Here is a 7,899-nt window from a genome sequence, read left to right on the forward strand (position 1 = left end):
GGCAGGGTACCTTTTTTTTTTTTTAAAGATTTTATTTATTTATTTGAGAGAGAGAGAGAGAGAAAGAGTATGAGCTGGGGGAGGAGCAAGGGGTGAGGGACAAACAGACTGCCTGCTGAGCAGGGAGCCCAACGCAGAGATCTATCACAGGACCCTGAGATCATGACCTGAGCTGAAGGCAGATGCTTAACCAACTGAGCCACCCAGGCCCCCAGCATGGTACTTCTTATTGACTCCCAGACTATAGACTGTGTGTGTGCAGGGGGGCCCAATCTTACTGTTGGCAGCAGGGCACCCCAGTCATTCTTTGACTTCTTGTAGAAGGTCTTTCTCCTGACCCTGGTCTTGCAGCTCTTGTGTCACTAATCCTGAGAGATGCCCATCCCTATTGGCATTGGCTGCCAAAGAGTTATTTCTACCTTCCTGAAAGTCTTTTTTTTTACTTTGCTCTCAGAAAGTCATATTTTTCTCTTTATACCTATTTTTTGTCACTTAGGTATATTATTTATTTTTAAATTTTTTTCAGCTTTATAGATATGTTTGACAAAATAAAAAAGTGTATGTACTTAAAGTGTACAATACGGTGTTTTAAAGTAAATATACCTTGTGTAATGATTACATACTTAATATATCCATCACCTCACATAGTTACATTTTGTGTGTGTGATGAGAGCACTTGATATCTATTCTCCTAACAAATTTCAATTATACAATACATTATTATTTATAATTACTATGCATTCTTTTGTAGTTCCTCTTGATGGCTATTCTTTAGATATTAACATTTCTTAAACTTATTACTAGGTCTATTTCTTACTCCATATATTCCTTTAGTTAATCTTACCTTCTCCTACCTTTTCAAAATGAGATTTATCCTGACTTGATAATTATCTGGATGTAGAGACTGAGGAAAGATAGGAATGTAGGATGTTACCTATGGTCCTTGATTGGGCAGTTTAATGAATTGCTATTATAATGACAACAGAAGAAACAGGCTTTGTAAGAAAAAATTTTTTAGTTTTTATCATGATGAGTTTGCAATGCCTGTTGTTCAAAGTTAGAGATATTCAGTAGCTAGCTGGGTGTACAGTCCTAAATAGTAAAATACATTCAGTGGAGATGTGTGTGTGTGTGTATATATACATATACATATATATAACAACTGTCAGCACTTAGGAGGCAACTGAAACCATGAAACTAGACTATATTGTAGAATAATCTGTAGGGTAGGAAAATGGGAGACAAAAAAAAGCAAAAACCAGTGCTCTATAAAACACCAGTATTTAAGAGTTAAACAGAAGCAAGCTTCATAAAATAAGTATGAGCAGTCAGAGAAATGGGAGAAAACTCAGGAGACTGTGATATAATGAAATCAAAGAAAATATATGCTTGATACAGAGTTGGTTGCTTACTTAACAGCAATTCCTTCAATATAATTTTATAAAATCTAAATTGTGTTAAGTCAGCAATATGCCCAGGGAAGTGTTGGGGGGATATCTATAGCCACAGAGGATGAATCATGATTGGTCTTAACCAAGCATGCTAATCTCATACTCCTTTGCTGGTGATTTCATAGATTTGTTTGTGACAAAATGCTAGTCAACGAGAAGTTAAGAGAAATCTTCTGGAGGATTCAAGAAAGGACTACAGTTCTATGATTTTATATAATCAGAGATATTTATTATTTAAGCCACTAACAGTAACATTTGCTATTAATTTTATCCAAGCATCTCATACATGATAAATACCTTGATTACTAAAAAGTTGGGTGGTATAAACAACAGTCCCTAAATTGTGAAAAATAGATAAGGAAATGAGGGCAAATGAGGGCATGTGGTGACCCAGTCATATCAAGATGAGAAACTTACTACTCTTTCTGTTTGGAACAAAACATGTGGTCAATTTTTTTCTGTTATATCCTGTCATTCAATCTATATGCCAAATGATGACATATCCTAAGAAGTGTGAGTTAATTTCAGGATATTGTCATGTGTCGTCTCTTTCTTGAAGCTTCTAGAAGAGAGACATAGAGAAGAGAAAAACAATGGAGAAAATCAATAAAACTCAAATTGGAGAACTTTTTAAAAATTTTTTTATTTTTTATAAACATATAATATATTTTTATCCCCAGGGGTACAGGTCTGTGAATCATCAGGTTTACACACTTCACAGCACTCACCATAGCACATACCCTCCCCAATGTCCATAACCCCACCCCCCTTCTCACAACCTCCCTCCCCCCAGCAACCCTCAGTTTGTTTTGTGAGATCAAGAGTCACTTATGGTTTGTCTCCCTCCCAATCCCAACTTGTTTCATTTATTCTTCTCCTACCCCCTTAACCCCCCATGTTGCATCTCCACTTCCTCATATCCTCAGATCATATGATAGTTGTTTTTCTCCACTTGACTTATTTCGCTAAGCATGATACCCTCTAGTTCCATCCACGTCGTCGCAAATGGCAAGATTTCATTTCTTTTGATGGCTGCATAGTATTCCATTGTGTATATGTACCACTTCTTCTTTATCCATTCATCTGTTGATGGACATCTAGGTTCTTTCCATAGTTTGGCTATTTGTGGACATTGCTGCTATAAACATTCGGGTGCACATGCCCCTTCAGATCACTACGTTTGTATTGTTAGGGTAAATACCCAGTAGTGCTATTGCTGGGTCATAGGGTAGTTCTATTTTCAACATTTTGAGGAACCTCCATGTTGTTTTCCAGAGTGGTTGCACCAGCTTGCATTCCCACCAAAAGTGTAGGAGGGTTCCCCTTTCTCCACATCCTGGCCAGCATCTGTCATTTCCTGACTTGTCAATTTTAGTCATTCTGACTGGTGTGAGGTGATATCTCATTGTGGTTTTGATTTGTATTTCCCTGAAGCCGAGTGATATGGAGCACTTTTTCATGTGTCTGTTGGTCATCTGGATGTCTTCTTTGCAGAAATGTCTGTTCATGTCTTCTGCCCATTTCTTGATTGGATTATTTGTTCTTTGGTTGTTGAGTTTGCTAAGTTCTTTATACATTTTGGACACTAGCCCTTTATCTGATATGTCATTTGCAAATATCTTCTCCCATTCTGACAGTTGTCTTTTGGTTTTGTTAATGGTTTCCTTTGCTGTGCAAAAGCTTTTGATCTTGATGAAATCCCAATAGTTCATTTTTGCCCTTGCTTTCCTTGCTTTTGGCGATGTTCCTAGGAAGATATTGCTGTGGCTGAGGTCGAAGAGGTTGCTGCCTGTGTTCTCCTCAAGGATTTTGATGGATTCCTTTCTCACATTGAGGTCCTTCATCCATTTTGAGTCTATTTTCATGTGTGGTGTAAGGAAATGGTCTAATTTCATTTCTCTGTATGTGGCTGTCCAATTTTCCCAACACCGTTTATTGAAGAGGCTGTCTTTTTTCCAATGGACATTCTTTCCTGCTTTGTCGAAGATTAGTTGACCATAGAGTTGAGGGTCTATTTCTGGGCTCTCTATTCTGTTCCATTGATCTCTGTGTCTGTTTTTGTGCCAGTACCATGCTGTCTTTTTTTTTTAAGATTATTTATTTATTTATTTGACAGAGAGAGAATACAAGTAGGCAGAGAGGCAGGCAGAGCGAGAGAGAGAGGAGGAAGCAGGCTCCCCACTGAGCAGAGAGCCCAATGCGGGACTCGATCCCAGGACCCTGAGATCACGACCTGAGCCGAAGGCAGCAGCTTAACCCACTGAGCCACCCAGGCGCCCCAACCATGCTGTCTTGATGATGACAGCTTTGTAATAGAGCTTGAAGTCCGGAATTGTGATGCCACCAACTTTGGCTTTCTTTTTCAATATACCTTTGGCTATTTGAGGTCCTTTCTGGTTCCATATAAATTTTAGGATTATTTGTTCCATTTCTTTGAAAAAGATGGATGGTACTTTGATAGGAATTGCATTAAATGTGTAGATTGCTTTAGGTAGCATAGACATGTTCACAATATTTATTCTTCCAATCCAGGAGCATGGAACATTTTTCCATTTCTTTGTGTCTTCCTCAATTTCTCTCATGAGTACTTTATAGTTTTCTGAGTATAGATTCTTTACCTCTTTGGCTAGGTTTATTCCTAGGTATCTTATGGTTTTGGGTGCAATTGTAAATGGAATGGACTCCTTAATTTCTCTTTCTTCTGTCTTGTTGTTGGTGTAGAGAAATGCAACTGATTTCTGTGCATTGATTTTATATCCTGATACTTTAACGAATTCCTGTACAAGTTCTAGCAGTTTTGGAGTGGAGTCTTTTGGGTTTTCCACATATAGTATCATATCATCTGTGAAGAGTGATAGTTTGACTTCTTTGCCCATTTGGATGCCTTTAATTTCCTTTTGTTGTCTGATTGCTGAGGCTAGGACTTCTAGTACTATGTTGAATAGCAGTGGTGATAATGGACATCCCTTCTGTGTTCCTGACCTTAGCGGAAAAGCTTTCAGTTTTTCTCCTTTGAGAATGATATTTGTGGTGGGTTTTTCATAAATGGCTTTGATAATATTGAGGTATGTGCCTTCTATCCCTACACTTTGAAGAGTTTCGATCAAGAAAGGATGCTGTACTTTGTCAAATGCTTTTTCAGCATCTATTGAGAGTATCATATGGTTCTTGTTCTTTCTTTTATTGATGTGTTGTATCACATTGATTTGCATATGTTGAACCAACCTTGCAGCCCTGGAATAAATCCCAATTGGTCATGGTGAATGATCCTCTTAATGTACTGTTGAATCCTATGGGCTAGTATTTTGGTGAGAATTTTCACATCTGTGTTCATCAAGGATATCGGTCTGTAGATATCTTTTTTTTTTTTTAAAGATTTTATTTATTTATTTGAGAGAGAGAGACAGTGAGAGAGAGAATGAGCGAGGAGAAGGTCAGAGAGCAAAGCAGACTCCCCATGGAGCTGGGAGCCTGATGTGGGACTCGATCCCGGGACTCCAGGATCACGCCCTGAGCCGAAGGCAGTCGTCCAACCAACTGAGCCACCCAGGCGTCCCTGTAGATATCTTTTTTGATGGGATCCTTGTCTGGTTTTGGGATCAAGGTGATGCTGGCCTCATAAAATGAGTTTGGAAGTTTTCCTTCCATTTCTATTTTTTGGAACAGTTTCAGGAGAATAGGAATTATTTCTTCGTAAATGTTTGGTAGAATTCCCCCGGGAAGCCGTCTGGCCCTGGGCTTTTGTTTGTTTGGAGATTTTTGATGGCTGTTTCAATCTCCTTACTGGTTATGGGTCTGTTCAGGCTTTCTATTTCTTCCTGGTTTAGTTGTGGTAGTTTATATGTCCCTAGGAATTCATCCATTTCTTCCAGATTGTCGAATTTGTTGGCGTAGAGTTGCTCATAATATGTTCTTATAATTGTATTTCTTTGGTGTTAGTTGTGATCTCTGATCTTTCATTCATGATTTTATTTATTTGGGTCCTTTATCTTTTCTTTTTGATAAGTCTGGCCAGTGGTTTGTCAATCTTATTAATTCTTTCAAAGAACCAGCTCCTAGTTTCGTTGATTTGCTCTATTGATTTTTGGTTTCTATTTCATTGATTTCTGCTCTGATCTTTATGATTTCTCTTCTCCTGCTGGGCTTAGGGTTTATTTCTTGTTCATTCTCCAGCTCCTTTAGGTGTAGGGTTAGGTTATGTACCTGAGACCTTTCTTGTTTCTTGAGAAAGGCTTATACCGCTATATATTTTCCTCTCAGGACTGCCTTTGTTGTGTCCCACATATTTTGAACCATTTTGTTTTCATTATCATTTGTTTCCATGAATTTTTTTTAATTCATCTTTAATTTCCTGGTTGACCTGTTCATTCTTTAGAAGGATGCTGTTTAGTCTCCATGTATTTGGGTTCTTTCCAAATTTCCTCTTGTGATTGAGTTCTAGCTTCAGAGCATTGTGGTCTGAAAATACGCAGGGAATGATCCCAATCTTTTGATACTGGTTGAGACCTGATTTAGGACCCAGGATGTGATCTATTCTGGAGACTGTTCCATGTGCACTAGAGAAGAATGTGTATTCTGTTGCTTTGGGATGAAATGTTCTGAATATATCTGTGATGTCCATCTGGTCCAGTGTGTCGTTTAAGGCCTTTATTTCCTTGTTGATCTTTTGCTTGGATGATCTGTCCATTTCAGTGAGGGGAGTGTTAACGTCCCCTACTATTATTGTATTATTGTTGATGTGTTTCTTTGATTTTGTTATTAATTGGTTTATATAGTTGGCTGCTCCCACGTTGGGAGCATAGATATTTAAAATTGTTAGATCTTTTTGTTGGACAGATCTTCTGAGTATGATATAGTGTCCTTCCTCATCTTTTATTATAGTCTTTGGCTTAAAATCTATTTGATCTGATATAAGGATTGCCACTCCTGCTTTCTTCTGATGTCCATTAGCATGGTAAATTATTTTCCACCCCCTCACTTTAAATCTGGAGGTGTCTTCGGGTTTAAAAATGAATTTCTTGTAGGCAACATATAGATTTTTTTTTATCCATTCTGATACCCTGTGTCTTTTGATTGGGTCATTTAGCCCATTAACATTCAGCGTAACTATTGAGAGATATGAACTTAGTGACATTGTATTGCCTGGAAGGTGACTGTTACTTATATTGTCTCTGTTACTTTTTGATCCACTACTTTTAGGCTCTCTCTTTGCTTAGAGGATGCCTTTCAATATTTCCTGTAGAGCTGGTTTGGTGTTTGCAAATTCTTTCAGTTTTTGTTTGTCCTGGAAGCTTTTAATCTCTCCTATTTTCAATGATAGTGTAGCTGGATATAGTATTCTTGGCTGCATGTTTTTCTCGTTTAGTGCTCTGAATATATCATGCCAGCTCTTTCTGGCCTGCCAGGTCTCTCTGGATAAGTCTGCTGCCAATCTAATATTTTTACCATTGTATGTTACAGACTTCTTTTCCCGGGCTGCTCTCAGGATTTTCTCTTTGTCACTAAACTTGTAACTTTTACTATTAGGTGACGGGGTGTGGACCTATTCTTATTGATTTTGAGGGGGTTCTCTGCACCTCCTGGATTTTGATGCTTGTTCCCTTTGCCATATTGGGGAAATTCTCTCCAATAATTATCTCCAGTACACCTTCTGCTCCCTTCTCTCTTTCTTTTTCTTCTGGAATCCCAATTATTCTAATGTTGTTTTGTCTTATGGTGTCACTTTTCTCTCGAATTCTCCCCTCATGGTACAGTAGTTGTTTGTCTCTCTTTTGCTCAGTTTCTTTATTCTCTGTCATTTGGTCCTCTATATCTTTAATTCTTTCTTCTGCCTCATTTATCCTAGCAATGAGAGCCTCCATTTTTAATTACACCTCATTAATAGCTTTTTTGATTTCAACTTGGTTAGATTTTAGTTCTTTTATTTCTCCAGAAGGGGCTTTTATATCTCCCGAGAGGGTTTCTCTAATATCTTCCATGCCTTTTTTGAGCCTGGATAGAACCTTGAGAATTGTCATTCTGAACTCTAGATCTGACATATTACCAATGTCTGTATTGATTAGGTCCCTATCCTTCGGTACTGCCTCTTGTTCTTTTTTTCTTGTGGTGAATTTTCCCACCTTGTCATTTTGTCCAGATAAGAGTATATGAAGGAGCAAGTAAAATACTAAAAGGGTGGCAACTACCCCAGGACAATATGCTTTAACCAAATCAGAAGAGATCCCAAATCGTGAGGGGGGAGAAAGGGGATAAAGAGAGGTTCAGAAAGAAAAAAAAAAAAAGAAATTAAAGAAACAATTAATTAGTGATTCTCAAGTGTCTTTGCCCCCGGCGGAATTGCACCGTCCTTGCCAGGGGCTGGGCTGAGTAATCTGCTCGGGTTTCCTTTCGGGAGCTTTTGTTCCCTGAGCGCTTTCCGTAGAGTTCTGGAGGATGGGAATGAAAATGG

The sequence above is a fragment of the Neovison vison genome, chromosome X (assembly GCF_020171115.1).
Source record: "Neovison vison isolate M4711 chromosome X, ASM_NN_V1, whole genome shotgun sequence".
NCBI lineage: Eukaryota > Metazoa > Chordata > Mammalia > Carnivora > Mustelidae > Neogale > Neogale vison.